This window comes from Lepeophtheirus salmonis, chromosome 1, assembly GCF_016086655.4.
Source record: "Lepeophtheirus salmonis chromosome 1, UVic_Lsal_1.4, whole genome shotgun sequence".
Classification (NCBI taxonomy): Eukaryota; Metazoa; Arthropoda; class Copepoda; order Siphonostomatoida; family Caligidae; genus Lepeophtheirus; species Lepeophtheirus salmonis.
Window position 1 is genome coordinate 6,469,664 of NC_052131.2, and position 18,851 is coordinate 6,488,514.

General features: G+C 29.9%; 2 long non-coding RNA genes across 2 annotated transcripts; both read right to left on the reverse strand.

Annotated features, from left to right (window-relative positions):
• Window positions 1–1,854: 1,854 nt before the first annotated feature.
• Window positions 1,855–5,925, reverse strand: LOC121115562 (uncharacterized). Its single transcript, XR_005863592.2, has 3 exons — window positions 5,805–5,925; window positions 3,773–5,747; window positions 1,855–2,363 (listed from the first exon to the last, which is right to left on the reverse strand). It is a non-coding gene; the product is annotated as an uncharacterized lncRNA (long non-coding RNA).
• Window positions 5,926–15,459: 9,534 nt separating this feature from the next.
• On the reverse strand, window positions 15,460–17,041 carry LOC139905116 (uncharacterized). Its single transcript, XR_011779604.1, has 2 exons — window positions 16,904–17,041; window positions 15,460–16,735 (listed from the first exon to the last, which is right to left on the reverse strand). It is a non-coding gene; the product is annotated as an uncharacterized lncRNA (long non-coding RNA).
• Window positions 17,042–18,851: the final 1,810 nt, after the last annotated feature.

Here is an 18,851-nt window from a genome sequence, read left to right on the forward strand (position 1 = left end):
AATTTATAAATCATGAATATGGTAACATTGAGAGACAACATATCTGCTGACAAAAATAACTAGGGCTGTAAATCGTACGCATTTTGGTATGTAAATAAAATAAAAAATAAATTAAGATGCTAGTAACTCTGACAATTTGAAGATAATTTGTTTGAGAGGAGAGCAGCTTAGCTGTCATTACGTTTCATTAAATTAGCTGTGCGCAGCTATGAGAAATACACATAAGTTCCACTCCGTATCAAACAAGGAAATAGTAATAAATTTCTCCGTTTTTGATCCTCAATTGTACTCTGAGTCCAACATGGACATACACTTATATCTCCTTCATTCACAAGCAAAAACCCACTTGGTTACATTTTGAACTTATACCAGCGGTAATATACGGCATTGCTCGGAGTTATTAGGCGTCAATGAACGTATAATCTTTGCTTTGTTAATATGCTCCTCAAGAAATCCTCATTGTTACTCTAAGTTATCATCTCAAGAATGCAATAATAATGATAACAGCTTGAGAAAATAAAAAAAACATTACTCAGGTTCTCACTAAAAGTCTTATTGGTTATTTTTTATTACTTTTCTTTTCTTCTTAACATGAGCTATAGCTACATATTCTTGTTCCTAAAGCTGAGTCCTCAACTCATATTTCATACAACTCTATAGAGTAACCTTCCAGATTTTATTCATTCTTACATACTTTTTTTTACTCTCTTTTCCGAAAAAGATACAAACATACGTATAAGCATACTCCACTAATTATAAGATGTTCTCTCTTCAAGAATGAAATAATAGTTCAAACAACTTTAAAAAGTAAAAAAAATAATAGTAATAAAAAAAAAAACACTGTTCAGGTTGCAAAAAATAAATTATATAACACACTAAAAATATTACAATTTATAATCCTAGAGATCACTTTAAATTATAGTGCTCCTTGCTGACCGATACGTTCGAAATTTCAAAATAGGTAAAACAATTAATATGAGCATTCATATAATCATAGGCTTACACATCAAATTAAGGAATTATTGCTTTTAAAGATATATTAATATTTAAATTTTTTTTTTCAAGAAATTAATTTTTTGGGAACTGTGGCTTTTTGAAATTTTTTTGGAAAAATTTAGTTTTTTAATTAAAGCTGGAGATTTTGAAATTTTTGTCCAAAAAATATGATACTTTTTTTTCCCGCCAGAAATATGATATTTTGATTTTTTTGCCAATTTTTTTTTGTGAAGAACTGTGGATCTTTGATAAAAAAAATTAAAAATTTAATATCTAACATAATATTTTTTGAAAAAAATAATTCAAATATTATTATATTTTTTTGAGATAAATTTTAAAAATCTATAGCTTTTCACAAAAATTAATTTTTTAGAAAATATATGCAGGTTTGGTAGTCAAAAGCAAGTAACGTGTTGTGTTCGAACAGTTTTATATCATTTTTTTTTTTAAAGAATATCTTCTTCGTTTTATTTATATAGTCATCAATAAAAATCTTATCATTAAAAATAGTCATTAAAAAAATATTTTCTGTAGAAAAAAAAGAAAGAAAGAAAAGTTAGTCACAATATTACGGGTTTATCTGAATAACTCAAACATGTATCATTTTTCCTATCAGCTGTCCATGTTTCTGCTTCTTTCCCTAACAGTGGTCTAAGCAACGTTGATTTGTAAAATCCGAATGATTCCTTGTTTGGTTGTGAACAATTATCAGAAATATTTGCAGAATAATTCGTTAGTTGGGAAGAATTGGCTAACTACCAACTAATTTTGGGTCTTTTTCTGGGTTTTTTTTGGAGAAAAGGTTGCGAGGTTCCATAGATGCAAGGAAGTATTAAATAAAAGAAACAAAACAAAAGGTTTCGTGCTATTTTAACTCAATAAATTTTCCGTTATTTATTGATAAATTCTTTTTCATAATTAAGTAAAAAATAAGTTATACCTTTAATATACAATATTAATGGATATAGATGGAATATATAATAAGGCAATTGTTAGATATGAGAATTGATTGCCTGATTAAAATGTACTGTGGATTTATTTTCTTCATTTTTTTTTTGTTTGATTCGATATGTAGGAGTTTATTATTCATCTAATAATTAAATCATAATGACAAAAATTATGAAGTGATTTGTTTCTTTCTTTAAGGAGAAAGTCAGTTAATAATAAAATGATATTTATTAGTAATTTAAATACATATATTTGTAGGTTTGTCGTATGTGTAAATGCGTAAGGGATGAAGCAATTAAGGTAGCATTATCTGCACAGACTTTAATGCTTCATATTTTTCCTTGTCACGTGCCCTCTATAAGCAGATTGAATCCGTGTTGCAGCGTAGTTTAACACTTTGGGGTCAATCCTTTTTACATCTGCAAAAAATAGAATAAGATATAGAATAAAACCAAATTAGATAGAGCAATCAGTTGATGGGGGGGATCAGCTCCTTCCTTCTAACAAACAAGAAAAATAAGGCGTGGAGATTATACATATCTATTAGGTATCTATGTAAGAGGTGCCCATCTACATACAGACAGTATACTACTTTTCAACTCAGTGCTAAACACCATCCTTAAAATCCGCTCCAAACTATATTTTCTTTAAATATAGTATTAATCAGAATAAAAGCCTCATCTAAGAAATTAAATTACAAATAGATTAATTATACTTAGTATTGGAATATATATATATATAATTTTTTTTTACAGGTTTGATAAAGTCCTAGAATTGACAAATATCTCCTTCAATGAGACCCTTCTGCCCTTGTTCTGAACAAATTGGGAAAGATGCTACCTCGTCACTGACTTGCATCTTGTACGCAAAACGTCTTACCGAATATTTTAATAGCCATATGGGAACCCTTACTGTACCTAGAAACTGCTTTGACAAGTGGAGGGGCTTAAGATCAGGTGAAAAAGGAGACCTAATGTGCAGGAATGTTTCAAAAAATATTTTTGCAACATTCTATTTCTGACTTGGGCAACGAAATCTCTAAGCAAAATATTTTTTGCTCTAACCCTTTAGACTCCATGGTAGTCAGATCTTATGTTAACTGCTTTTATTATTTCTATTTTTATACCTCTTCAATGGTATATATCTAGGTCCAGTTTTAGGGAGGCATCGGGGTGGAAAAAAAAGAGGTTTCGAAATTTATTTTCTAAAGAGAACAAATTAAAATTTTAAAAAGGAAAATAAAATGGCCCTACACATTTATGTTTGCCACAGGTTAAACAGGGTCAGGTAACCCCAGCTTCTATATTGTATTTACTCTTTTTATCATGATTTTATAATTGAAATACTCATAAGGTTTTTAATTATTCATTGGTTAAGTTTACCAAATGGTTTATAGTAGCTTAACTCTATAAGTATAATGATTTGTTGGGGGAATTTTTGATTTTTAGTATAAAAAGTATAGATCTTGTACTTAAAAATATATTACTTCGCATAATGATATTGGATTAAATATATATGTTATTTGGAAGAATATCATTCATAATAGATGCACATAAGTCCATCGAAGTATTATTCCACTAACGCAACATTTATATTGTATTCTGTTACCAATTACCACCCCTATTATTGACGTGTTCTGTACAACACCGATTGGTTGAAACTTTAAGGTGGCTATGATTAATTTTCTACACATATACCTAAATGAAGAATGCTCCAATAGTAGGTCAATCATTTGCTAACTACATACTACCACTTTCCAGAGAAGGAAAGGTTGTTAGGGTCAATAAAGATCACGTGGTGATATCAAGCTATATAAAAATATACATACCCTTTGTTTTCGCTAATTTTAGAGCTTCTCGTAGAAGATCTTGATCCCCAACAGGCTTGGAAGCTCCAGCTACTGCATGCCCTGCTTTTAGCAATGACTTTCCAAAGTCCATCATTTTGATATGTTATGTAAGGTAGATGGAGGCGGGATGTATTTAAATAAATTCTTATGGATGATGATAATATTCACACAGTTTCATACACCCTGAACTACTACCGACTAAATATACAGCAACACCTTACTCAATATGCTCAGTCTCACATCATAGTAGTAGATGATGATTCCATGTACTTTGTCTAGTATTATAGAATTAGCGGGCAGGCTGGAAAATACGTACTCCTCTTCCTTTTGCGAAATATTATATAATTTTGTTATAGATATATTTCTTACTAGGGGCAGATAAAGCAACTATTCATAATTTGAATCATGCCTTTAAAAAAATTGAATGTTTGTCAAAAGATATAATATAATTATATATATAATTGAGTTTTAAGTTTCAACTTATAGAATCTGCAACCCATTCGAGTTGAAATGTCTTCATTTTGTAATGCCCTAATTAATTAGAAGTTTCTGAAATAATTGATTAATTATGATTTAATTTTGATACATCAAAAATCACTGACTTGTTATGATACGAGTAATAGGACCATAGGTTCTAGAATTGAAATCAATTTTACCTGCATGGGGTCCACAGGATTATGATCCATAGCTATTCTTACAAAAATTTAAAAAAAAAAAACTCAACTGTTCACAATTTTTTTTTTTTTTTTTAATTCACAGCTTTTTACAAAAAATTAAGTTTATTTTGGAAACTTTTTTAAATATTACATTTTTAGGGGAAAAAATTCAAAAATTTCCAACTGTTCACACAAAATTAATTGTTTTTTGAAGAAAAATTTGTTGACAAAAAATTAAATTAACAAAAAAATAAATTTAAATACTACATATTCGCAGATATTGATTTTTTTATGAAAAATGAAATGAAATTTAAAATATTACACTTTTGAAAAAAAAAAAATCAGATAATAAATTTTCTATTAAAAATCAAAATCTCCTTTGGGGGGGGGGGCTACAGCCTCTCCAGCCCACAACCTGCAAACGCACCTAGATATTCCTTATTAATGATTAATTTGAATTAGTCACTTCATGTGTACATTTATCAATGGAACGCCAATCATTTATAGTATTGTTATATTCATCCTATAAGTGATTTAAATTATTCATTTTTTAAACATCTCATCTCTTTTTATTTTTTGTTTTTTCAACTTGTACATACAATTTATTTATAGTACAAGTTGTAACCCCAAAAATGGAATGAATAATTATTAAAATTGAATGCAACATGAGAATATGATGCAATAATGGACTTTTCCTTGCATGGTTAATAAATTAGTAGTGCAATTGTTATACTTTTTTCAAATGAAAATTCCTAATTAATGAGACCTAATGTATTCCATGGTACAATATACAGTTCAAATGCCGACAGTTCATAATTTTGAAACAAATGTCTTTTTAATAGCTTTATATTATAGCTAAATAAAATAATAAACCTTATAACATAACTTGGATAGGTTTGCTATAAAAAAAAGTTATGTTTTGATGGAATTTTTTTAGTTTAACGTATAATTTGATTATATGTGTAATATTTAATAAATAAGCAATGTAAGGTCGAGTTATTCTTCTGGGTTTTGCATAAATCTTTCTCAATTGAGAAGAACCAGAGAAGATCTTACATGTGAGGCTACTACTTTAGCTTGATCAAAACTTGCTTCAAGCAACCCTTTTCTCCCTCTTTGACGAGGTTAAAAGCTATGTCTTGCGAGGTACATAGCTGTGGCTTTCATTGATGACACAATGTACAGTTGATGGGTAAACTACGTCAATGCTATCAGCGATTGTATTCCTCAATTGGCCAGGATTCGTCTCAATTTTTGTGTTCATTTTCCTCAACAGAGCAAGACGTTATTGGCGGCTTCTAGGTTACAAATAGGTCCTCACTATCATGCTTGACATGTTGTTTGAATTATTTTACCTGACCGCTTTCGCCAAAAACAATTTAAATTGCACAAAATACACAAAAGTGCACAGCATTTTTGTTCCCAATAAAAATAAGATAAAAAGTATGTTGTCGTAAGGAAGTATGATAATCAACTGACTTGGTAGAGCTACATTTGTAGCGGAATTACACTCCATTACTATGTGGTTATATTAAAACCGGGTTGTAGGGGGATGAGTTGAGGCCAGAGAAAATTGCGAACGTTTAAAAGAACTACGTTTCACATTGTTATTTTATATCAAAATCTGACTTTTAATCAGAATTAATCTTTAAAAACTTTAAAGGCCAAACCTACTGCAATAGAAAATTTTGAATATCATTTTTTTGTTTTATTGCTTAAATAACCAGACTAAATGTAAATTTTAGCTGGTGGGCGTTCCAAGACCTTACTTTTGTTGCGTAGTGTATAATGAAATGATAGCATCAATGAATAGTTGGTAAATAAAAGGACTGATGTTCTTAATTAATGTAACCTTATCAGACGAATACATTTGATTTTGAATATTAACTATTACAATTTACAACTTGTACAAAATCCCAACTTGTACGTAAAATAAATGAAAGTGTGACCTCATCCTTAGTCATCATTCTACTCAGAATATGATTATAAAAATAGAAATGGAATATTACCTAGAGGTAGGCAGATATGTAGGTAAAAAAAAAGAAATCTTTGACGTCATACACGTTGTTTTTTCTTTTGATATTCTAAAATAATACTGATAATAATTGGAGAATAGTTGAAGAAATATGTTTTATTGTTAGATATTATATAAGCCCACGTAAAATCCATTGTTAAAGTATAACAGCATTGTCCAACTGTTACCATAAAACATTTTATTTTTTTGGGATCACCAGTCAATTTTTTTTCTGGATACTCAATACTTATGCCACGCCTTATCATAAATGTTCTTAACGTCATTAATTTGTTCAACTCGAATCAGATAGATTGTTACAATTATATGAAGAATAGTTCAGCAGTTGGGGAAAGATTGGCCAACAGTTAGGGATGGAGTTGTTCCAAAATTGTGATGTACCGTCCTATTCTGAGGACACATTCGAATTGGACGTAAAAGCAAGCCCTGGGAGAAAAAAAATTAACAGCTTAACAACTGATAATTTCAGAGTTTATACGTCTGCCCTCATTTTAAATCTTAAGGATACGTCCAAATCGGACACAAAAGCCGTCCCATAAAATAAACTTTGCATAATGACGTCATTATAGATATCAGCCAGTGATGTAATCATCAATAAATCTTCATTTACTCTTATGAGAACAATAACACAAAAAGTTAAGTTATTTTACTTTAATATTTTTGAAAATGGGGCCTTCTTGAGGGCCCTCTAAAATTTCGTCGTGTTCGATTATCAATAAGAGGGACGGGACCCATTTTAAATCCCATATTAAGGAACCAAACAGCGTTACTACTCACAACTAATGATGGCCCTAATTTTTTCTTTATTTTATGAAAGGAAAATTATTGTAAGAGTCAATATGGAACAAATTATCTTATATATATTCATAAGTCTGTTCTTGTAATTATCAAATATGGAATCCAAAATGGTCCAGCAGATCAGCTTGAAATTTAGCAAGTAGAAGTATAAAATACCCAAGTATGTTCCCATGTTACTTTTTGGGGCCTTCGTCGTCATTAAGAGCCTGTTTTTGACAAAAATAAAACCTCCTTTCCTTTTTTCTTTTCTATATATCTATCTCTCTGTGAGGTCATCCATCATAAATAGAAATATTAATGGGAATGAAACCTGTATATATACAATGTAAGAATGCATCTTTGTTTAGAATATATTTGTATTAGCATCAATAGAATCGTTATCAATAGAAACGTCGTAAGTTGATAACCCAACCTAGCGCAGCCGACATAAAAAGTGCATTATCCACACATTAAGGCGAATATAACTCGTCAAATTACAGCACTTGGAAGCTCTATGGGAGGAGTGGAGTCCTTGACGTTGGAGGAAAGAACCGAAGATATAATGAAGAAAGTTCAATTCATCATGTCCAAAGTCGAGGATGCCTTACAAGAAATTGAGAAAAGATTCAACTCTGAGTTGGAATAAGAAGAAGTGGAGGCCAAGACTAAGGATATCACTCTTGAAGAGGTGACTGAAACAGTCGAAAAACTAAGGCTGTCGATCCTAAAACTCACAAAAACTTTCATAATACTAAACAAAAGAAACCCTCCTCTTTTCCGAGAAGTAAAAATGTCAAAATGAATAATCATTTGAAGCCAGAGAGACTAACGAAAGACTCGACACTAGCGGAATTAAGATCATGACAGACAAGTTTTGAGCTCCAGTATTCCACAAATAAGATGGGAGCAAAGCGGAGCAACATGAAAATATAAAACATGCTCTACATTTAAAATTACTGAGTATATAATCATTCACAACAACTCCAGACACCCCATAAAGGGCATTGGAGGACATTTAGATGAAATATACAAAAAAATTATTCAAGCAATTCCCCTCCAATTGCAACGGTATGGCTCCTTTGAATGTCATAAAAAGCAGGGAAAAAGTTATCACACAAGCATCTTCGTCTTAGACTACAGGGACAAGAAGCAGCCCTTATCGATAAAGACTATTTGTACACCCCACGCTTGATTACGGGTACACATGATAGACTTCTACGACAAGATTTTTTCCATCAAAAAACCTTCCAAGTTAATCAACGGCTTCAAAAATTTTTTTAGTACTACACCCCTAACATATAGGTAGTATATTGTATATAGGTATGTAAAAAGACTAGTTATGCATATGAGTAGAATAAGGTACTTGATGAATTCTATAGCAAATATGATAAAATGCATTAGTTACTCTTGGAATTAGATCTGCTTTTTTTTCTTTATATCTCAGATTGCAAAAGATGAATGCATCTTATTTCAAATTATTTATCATTCTTTTAATTAAGAAAAAAGTGCAAAAATAGAAATTTGGTGATCCAACAAAAAAGAGAACTTGCATATTAAACAATGTGAATAATTTCCGTGTAGGGACCGGGGTAGGTTAAGGAGGATACACCAACAATTTGCAATATTGCAATTGGCTTTGTTTTAAATAAATTTATGTGGTAAAGACCGAAAACAGTTGCAACTAGGGATAGGTGCAGGTATTTGAACTAGTATCATGTACTCGAAGCAGCAAATTTATAATGTATTTTGCCTTTATCTTCTCTTCCAGGATTAAGAAATACTATTTTATCAGTTTATTCCTGATAAAGTGTGTAACAACAACGGAATTTCCATAAATCAAAGTGTTATGACCCCAAAATTTATAGCTAATACATATTTATTTATTGTCTTTTGTGAACTGTGAAATTATCACGGGTCACAAAACAGTTCAAGACCTAAAACATGGATTTTTTTTCCACCCTTTTTTCTGGGTCTGGCCTACCTACCTCGTGAAAAAACCTCTGGACAGTTTTTTAACCATAAGGTCTCTGTATAGAAGTAAGCAGGGTAGCAGACTTTGACTTCAACACAACTTATTTAAAAAAAAAATGTTTTATCGTCAATATAAGTCATTTGAGTCGATATCCTTTAAAAATAAATTTAATTTATAGCCATAGGTATTTATTAATTATATGTAGTAAATAATTGCGACAGATATAAATGAAATATTGGGCGAATAAGATATTTTACTTGATGAACAAGAAAGGAAATGGATCCAAATCTATCTTTTGCGAATTCATTCATAAGTTTTGGAAAATAATTTATGTACTCGTAACCCAGGAACGACAATACACACAACACCTCAATGCAATGTTACACTTTTCTCTGATGACATAGACTATTTAAAAGTCTAAACGACCATTGGCTATGCTCTAGCCGCCAGATTAATAATTTTGACTGTAAAAGTGTTTGGGAATTGTGATTGCATGGACTATATAACATGTTTAAAATTTGTGAAATAAACTTATAAATTAGTTAACTTGATAAGTTTCACAAATTAATAGTATAATTTATAACCATTTAGAAAATAAGTTTACAAATACTCAATATAAGCCTTAGATTATAATTAAGTTTTCTGAAAAAAAAATAAATATAAAAATGAAATTTGCAATATTTTATTCTTGAAAAATGAAATTTCAAATATTTTAGTTGTTAAGAGATTTTTTTCAAAAATACATATATATCTTAAAATTTCACAAAATTTTCTATGAACTAGCTTCTAATAATAATAACAAAATAGGATAAGATTTATGGTTTCCATAAATCCAGTGAACCCGCTTTTATGATATGAAGCGGAAATTCAAAAATGAGTTATGTTAAAAAAATAAACAAACAGACAAAGCTTATTTTGAATGAACATAGACAAGGTAAGTGTTGCTACAAGGAAGACTTTAATTTTACAAGTTCTTAGTCTTTAAATCAAGAAGTTTGTACACTTTTTAACATATACTGTGAGTATTTGCAATACTTTATTGTTTGTTAATAACTTTTTGGCATGAAAAGTTTAAATTAAATAGGAGGAGACTTGCGACGATCAGAATCCATTTGACTAATCCTTGGTAAGTAATAAAAAATATTCAATTTATAATATTTTGAAGCTAAAACAAGGTACCTTTTATAGCTTTTTTAGTCATCATATCTATAGACGGATTAAGATTAGGATCGACCGTAGCCCTAAGCTTCTAGTGGCCATTGAATAATGTAACAGAGACGTTTTTGAGTATACCGCAAGGGATTTGATATATTAATATATGTTCGTGCTTGGGAAAAACTCCATAAACCTGTCAAGGAGAAGAAGGAAAGGTGTTTATACGATGTTAATCAGTATTATTCATTCCATTCACAAATAAGACTAAGATTTCGTAAGAATAATACCTCGTTAGAATATAATATAAATATAAAATCGTATATTTTATGTTTTTTTTTTGTTTTTTTTGCATAATCTTTGAAAAGAAACTATCAATACCGGATCGAAAGAGGGGGGATCAGGGTAACCCTCTTTTTGTATACCGATCTCTCTCAGGATAGTTATTTCTATTACAGCAATGTTTTGATTGAATTGTTGTTGCTACAGGAACGACTTTAACTTTACATGTTCTAGAGTCTTTATTGATATTACAAATATTGTGTAAATTATTGTTACGTTGAAAACAAATAATAGAATAAACAATATACCTGATATATATATTCTATAAATTCGCCATACCTCTTTACTATAATGGGAGTTCCATTTTCCATAATAATATGAACTCGACCTCTACAACGATCTCGCTCACATTTCTAATAAGTCTTGTGAGATGTTTTATAAGCTACTCTATAGATGTGGTTGCAGTCATCCACAAGCTGTAGACCCCTCTTTTCGTTTTTATAAGGATACCATATCTCTTACTCCACTTGTACCCATGAACTACCCAGCTTGTTCATAATCATTAATAATATATTTGAAATATACTCAACTTTAACGTGGTTTCTGTACAACATAAGTCTAAATAATAGTCAATAACAATACATAGCAAATATTGAATTTGTGACATCTGAAGCAAATAATTGACTACCTTAAATTGAAGTACTTTACAGAGTTATAATTTTACTATACCAATTAAATAATTGGCTAGATAGTGGAAGAGGATCAACCAAATAGCTACTGATAATATAAAAGTAAAGAAAAACCATGTTTTGATTGTAGATTTCAAAAATATATCAATACCATCAGATGTAAACGTCAGTTATACAATAAGCCAGTCAAAATACTCAAAAAATTTATCTGAAGATGATGAAGAAAATGAAGAAACTTTAATAATAGTTGATGAATGAAAAGATAATAACTATACCTGCATACGTATTACTATTGTAATTGTAGAGCAATGAAAATGAAAACAAGGTTAATTATGATTTTAAGTATCCATCTTATTCATTAAGACTCTTACAGCTTTGGCTATTGATAATTTAATCACTCCGACTGGGTTGAGTTAAACATCTTTGATCAGAAATATTCGAATCCAACTCTATACCTCTGACTAAGTCATCTAGCATTTTTGACTTTTTTTTCTTTTTGATAAGGCCACTTCTATTTAAACGATTTTATAACTAGATTGTACAAACTACTAAAAACAACCATTTAAAAACAAATCATTTTATTAAGTAACAAAACTGTATTCGAGTAGAAAAAGTAAATAAAAATAAATTCATTTTCTTAATAGAAGTCCAATGTAAACGATGCAATTACATTTCAAGACCTAACGATGTAATGAAAAGGTGTGTTTGGTGCACAATGCTAGTTACTTAGTTTTGACAATGAGAAGCACGTCCTCAGGATCCTACGGGGACGTTTTGTCGTCCATGAGACCTTAGCTTCCAAGGAGATCTTATCGTCCTAAAAGAGACACAGCCTACTTGAGCGACAAGAAGAGGCCCAAGGACTTACTAGACTAGTGCTTCTTAATAGTCACAAGAAGCCCTGCTTTAGCTTTAACACGTATAAATTGTACAACCGGATCTGTTGTAGAGGCTCTGTGGACCAGTCCGAGTCATTGATCTGATCACTAATGGCGATCTGTTGGTTCTCTAAGAAGTTAATGATGTCATTCCTGGTGCCAGATCTGTAGTGCTCCTTATTGGCAGATGTCCTTCCCGAAAAGCCTCCCATTAGCAAGCTTATGTGCAATATGATACATTCAGACTTTATCTCATAATTATATATTTGTTTATAGAGTTTCTTGTTATTATCTCTCATCAGAAGTATAACGGTTTTTAAAGAAGTCGGTTCAAATTCTTTATAAAAAGGTGCAACATTGATGTTTGCTATGTTCTATTTTAAAATATATAAAATTGAATTAAATGCTCTCATTTTACACTAATGAATGCAAAAATGCATTACAAATGACTTCAATTAGGGGGGGAGACTCATTTTAAATCTTAAATTATATATGGAAGATACTTTTATGCTATAAAATATGCATGTGGGCGAAACTTTTACAGGGCGAAACTGCCCGAGGCGTAACATCCTAGAACCGTAACAACGTAACCAATAAACCTTTTATTACATCTAAAAAATACCCAGTTAATTCTAATATGACTATAAAATTCTCCCCCAAAAAAAAAAAAATTACCAATTTCTTTTAGATTATACTGAAACATTAGAATGGTCAAAAACTATAAACTTAAATTAATTGATGAAAATTATGGGAAAACTGAATCAACATTAAAACAGAACATGCTAGCATCAAAATAAAAATATGAACTTATTTAACAATCACAAAACTTTAAAAAAATGATTCAAAATTAGTTTTGATATTTTAGAAAAAAAAAAAAAATTTTTTAGATATTGACAAAATATTACATTTTTTGGAAAAAATAACTCAAAAAAGTCAGCAATTCTCAAAATATCTAAATTTTTGAGGATTTCTTTAGTAAATACAAGGCTATTCTCAAAAAATTATATTCTTGGAAAAACATTTCAAAGATCTACATTACTTTACAAAAAATAAATGTTTGAAAAAAAAAGTTCAAAAACAAAATTTAAAATTGTAAATTTTTGAAAGAAAATTACAACATTTTTTAGCTATTGACTAAAAATTAAATTTTGGAAAAAAATAATTAAAAAAATCAGCAAATCTCAAAATGGTTTATTATTTTTAATTGTTTTTTATAAACACATTGTTATTCTCAAAAATTTTGATTTTCGGAAAACATTTCAAAATTCCACATTTGTTCACAAAAAATTAATTAAAAAAAAAAAAATCACATTTGAAATTTCAAAAATTTTATTTTTTCATAACAAATTTTCAATAATCTACAGCAATTCTCAAAAAATTCGAGAAATTCAATTAAATTTCAAATTTTCTAGTTAGAAGCAAAATTTACAGCCCCTCCATCCCAGCCCCTGCTTTAAAGTTATAATTGATCTATTGTAAATTATTTTATGACATTACAAATAGTATTTGTTTGAATGTTTTGTATAGAGCCTGTTCATTGCATATTTTATGCCGTTTTTTATTTTTTTTAATTTATTTTTTCTTTGAATTATATGGATTTTTGGTATTAAGAAACATCGACTATCAACTATGCACAAAATTAAAGTTTTACACTGTGGTTTGATAATATATTAAAGATAATTATTGGCTATTAATAACTTATTATGTAACCCACTCTATTAATCACCGAATTATCACCTCAACATAAACTGTTTACACTATATATCGTATTAGTTGTCAATTTTCCGCTTGTTTCCCTCTTATCAGTGTTCTAAATAACGTTGATTGGCTGAATTGTAATAAGTTGTCTTGGTTAAACTGTTGACAATTTTCTATAGTTCTTGAATAATAATTATATCGTATCATGCAAACTTTCTTCTAAAAAGAATGAGAAAATAGACTCTATATCATTTTGTAGTTAAACGAATAAGACTATAGTCCTACATAGTATTTTCGATCGATGCTGCATTATAATAATACTAATTAATATTTTGTTAAAAGTGTAAATTTACTTTAGTATTTCTTTATGATAGGCAACATTTCTTCATAGAAGTAAGAAGATTTATCAATATATATATACATATATGTATATATATAGGGTACGGCAGTAAAACGTGGACTCTTAATTAATGTTTACTTTCTCATTACTATGAACAGGTTTAGTGATTATTTTTTGATATTGTGATTTCACCGACCTTTATACATAAACAAACTCTACTAATCAATTAGTCATTTCATCATCATGAGACGGTAACAAGCAAAAAGGCAGCACATCTCAGATCTCCTAAATTGTGGAGTTGATGTGATGAAGATAACGGACATCGTTAAGTGTTGTAGGAGCCGGGTTTTAAGTTGGCCAAGATGGAAAAAAAACCCAGAAAAATCATCTCTAGTATGTAAGGAACTGCTTGGGTATAATTTAAAGAGGGATACAAAGTTTTTTTTAAGTTTGGAGAAGAATATAAAGGAGGATCCCACTGAGTCGATGAATCACCTCGCCAACGACTTCTTTGTGGCTCCTAGGACTATCAGGAGGGATGTAAAGCAGAACTAGGGATTAGTTTTTTATAAGGACCTCAAGCTTCCTTCTGACAGTGGGCATGTAAGCCAGGAGGCTTGAGAGGTGTTACAAAATCCTCACAAGTGAGGTCAATGACAAAAAAAATTCTCGGACAAGAAGATTTTCACAGATGATCAATTCCACAACCGGCGGAAAGACCAGTGACTTGAAAAAACATAAAAAGAGGTCCAAGGGGTTTACCACACCAAATAACCGTCCCAAACAATGGTCCTTGGCGTTAGGCCCTCTGATAGAAAGAAGATACTTCAGTTTTTTTTTTTTTTTTTTGATAGATTGGTAAATTAATCACTTTAAATGTAGGAACGTTGTGGTTAATTTTCTGCGAATGACAATTTTCCTTCAGATAATTTTCCAATTACAATATTCGGAGGGCAATCTTCCACGTACAATCAAAAATATATCCAGTGACCCTTAGTTTTTTTATACATATTAGCATTTATACTCATTAGTCATTTGCAACGTTATAAATATTTATTTACTTAGTGTATATAATAAATTTGTAGAGACAATGAACACTACAACTTAAATTAAGGAAGTGAAGAGGTGCAAAACGAGATACCATATGGGACTACTTATATTTTCACTTCATTGATCTAATTGATAGTTGATATCTTAAAAAAAAAAAAAAAGAGCGCCAGGATTAGGCCGGAGAAATCTCATGTTTTTAATATATAGCTAGATATATAAAATTATGTAATAATAAATAAGTGTAAATCGTATTAACTTAATCATTTATCAAATATGTTATAACACTAAGCAATTACATCAAAATAAAAATGGAAGCTGAAATCAATGAAGGATATAAATGTATAAGTACATTACACCATTATTTCACAATGATGACTAAGATGATAATTCTAAGTTTTATCTAACATAGTATTAAAATAATTTATGTAGGTGTCTTGATTTTCGTTCGTCCCGTTTGGAAAAATAATGATAAAAACTTCAAAATTGGAGACAAATACAGACTTTAGACAAAAATAAAAGTTGTTCAGAATTCTGAGTTATGTACGTAGAGCTATATTATTTTCTGATGAGTCCAGATCCAGAGCTCTGGAGAGCAAATTTGTTTTTTTGCTAATAAGTTGATTTTTTTCATGAAACAAGATGGATTCCCCATGTCTCAAAGTTATTTTAAGGTATGGATTTTCGATTCAAAAATGCACCAAAAAAATTCAAAAAAAAAAAATTATTGTACAAACGGAAAATGGGAGAACTTATATTTAATAAGAACTAAAAAACGGGAATTAGGTAAATGAAGGAAGAAGAGGATTAGTGAGTAAGTCTTAACATGTATCTTCTTTATGGTTGGAGAAGGAACATGGGAAATTAGCAATGCGAGTGACAATAAATAAATCACAAGGTCAAACATTTGAAAAATTGCATTATATTTACCAAAATCTGTATTTTAATATGGTCAATTATATGTTACATTTTCAAGAGTGTCAAAAGAGGATGCAGGTTTGATTATATTTACATCAAATAGGCAGAAAACAATACCAAATGTTGTATATAAGGATATTTTACAATATAAATTTACCTAATATATATTTAGAGTAGATCGTTTTAGTTTAGAATTTTTATATAAATAAACTATATAGAAATAAAAACTTTTTAATTTTTAATTAACTGTCTTTAAGATAGTGTGTTTGCGCTAGTGGTACATTAATAAGCTTTAGAATTGTCAAGGCCGATAATTTATTATTTTTTGTTAAAAATACTGAAACAGTACGGTTTATATACAGTTTTGTCCCATAGTAATACTAATTACACTAATTACTCATCTCCTGTAAAACATTTTTCAGTGTAACCATGTTAATTTTCTGTTTCTTTTTTATACACACGCTTTTATTGTTCCATGGGATTCGGCTTGAACACTTTTGCCTTGAAACTTTTTTGACTTGGATAATAATGAAATTAATTGTACTTTTTTTCAGTTATAAAGTAGTAGGAATGTAAAAAAAAATCAAAAAATCATTTTCATGTATTTCTTATATAATAACTATTATTTAATTTTAGCTGGAAAATGGAATTATGCCATAGTTACCTTACCTGGTTGGAAATAGACGGAGTAATTGCAATTTCTGACAAAATTTAACACTTTTTATCACCGGCAAATTGTCAAACTTTTCCTGAGGAATTGTCTGTTTAGTTTATTAGAACAATAAATGGCGCATTGAATTTGAAAACATCATCATAACAAACATGACAACGCATTCATACTAATACTAAATAATTTATTTTGCACTTGCAATTATGATTATTGCCACTCAGTAAGACATAATCAAAATTTGAGCATTTAATATATAAAAGACTATAGTTTACCTCAGATATATTCAAATATTTCTCATATCAATCAGAGAGACTCGGGAGTCAAAAATGTCAAACAGAATATTAATGACGCAATAATGTAATTATAATTCATGATGCTGATTAATTTGCTGGACAGGGGTTTACTTAAGAGCTTTTAAGAATACGTTAAATATATATTATAATTTAACTCTAAATCTATCGAAACTTTATTAAAATGGAATAAACTTAGCGTATTCAAATCAATGATTCATTTATTAAATCAATGAATTCTTAGATTTAAGAATTCATTGGTTAAGTATAAAAAATTCGCTGAATAATTAGTTTGAAAAATAATCATAGGGTAGAGCTACTTAATCGGATTGTGATTTTTTATAGTGGGGCCCTCTATGTTTTTAAGATACATGTATATAGTTTTAGTAGTAGAATTTTTATTTTTGTATTCCAGCTTTGAGAAATTTGAAACAAAAAGGTAAACAAGATAGACAAACACGATTCTTCAAATCTCAATACGTAGGTTGCAAGGCATTATGAAGGAATCAAGGAATATTACTGCTACGGTCCATAGCGATAAATAAATGTCATTTATATGCAGTCTATTTTTTGATCAGAAGCCCATGAAGATATATTGAAATATATTCTTTCTTCAAAGATTGTACTGGAGCTATAGATCGAAGCCCCTCCCCCCCCCTAAAAGAATGAACTAGTGACGCCACTAGAGTCGGCATATATCTAGATGCTCTTCGAAAAAGATCCATCCAAATCATCATTATTACACTAAGAAGTAATTTGATAGTTTGACGGCTCTGACTTATAGTTTACACACGAATTGTTTTCTCAAAAAGTGCTGAATCATTTAATTTATTCTTCTTTTATCCCCGTCATGTAGTTTGAATGTAAGAGGTTTTGTAAAGCTTCTTATTCTCCCTTGCTTAGATGTTTTTGATATGTATAAACTAGTACTTATAAAAAAGTGTACTTACAACAGAATTTGACTTCACTCGATTTCTTTACGATAGTAGGTGTATAAAGCGTGTCAGCTATCGATGCTTATTTCTATTTAACCATTCATTTTATCCATCATCTACTCCGTGTTTCGGGACATTAGGAATCCGTATTTCCGCTAATAAGGTGAAGGGCATTCGTTTTCTGCAGTAGGCTCTCACCTAACAACTCTGTCAATGTTCCTTTATAAAAAATTGGAGTCCCGAGTCTTCCTACGGGTACGTCTCAACAATCTACATTCTTGATTCTACAATTTAACCTGATCTTAATTATTAAAGACATTCAACCCTTTGCGGATCTTAAACGTCGTAATGAAGCATAAGCTAAGTCTCAGTTACTCAAGAGGATCACTCTCCCTTACTAGACTGCAGCAAGAAACAAAGAAGACTGTCTGATTTCTCTTAAATCAATTAGATAAATAAAATGGAAGGCTTATTCTGTATTAACTTTTTAGCAATATTATCATAAATTCTATCATTCAATTCAAGAACAAATATAGTCAATCCTAATTTATCGTAATTACTAATTTGTATACACTATCATTTGTTAGGAAGGCTTTCAGTTATAAGTAACAACTTCCCTGTCTGCGTCACGGCCGTCCAAACAATCACAGACTGTAGTTTCTATTCTCTGTTGACTCCATGGTCACCCAGCTCACCTTTTTTGGCCAGAATCCGATCATTTT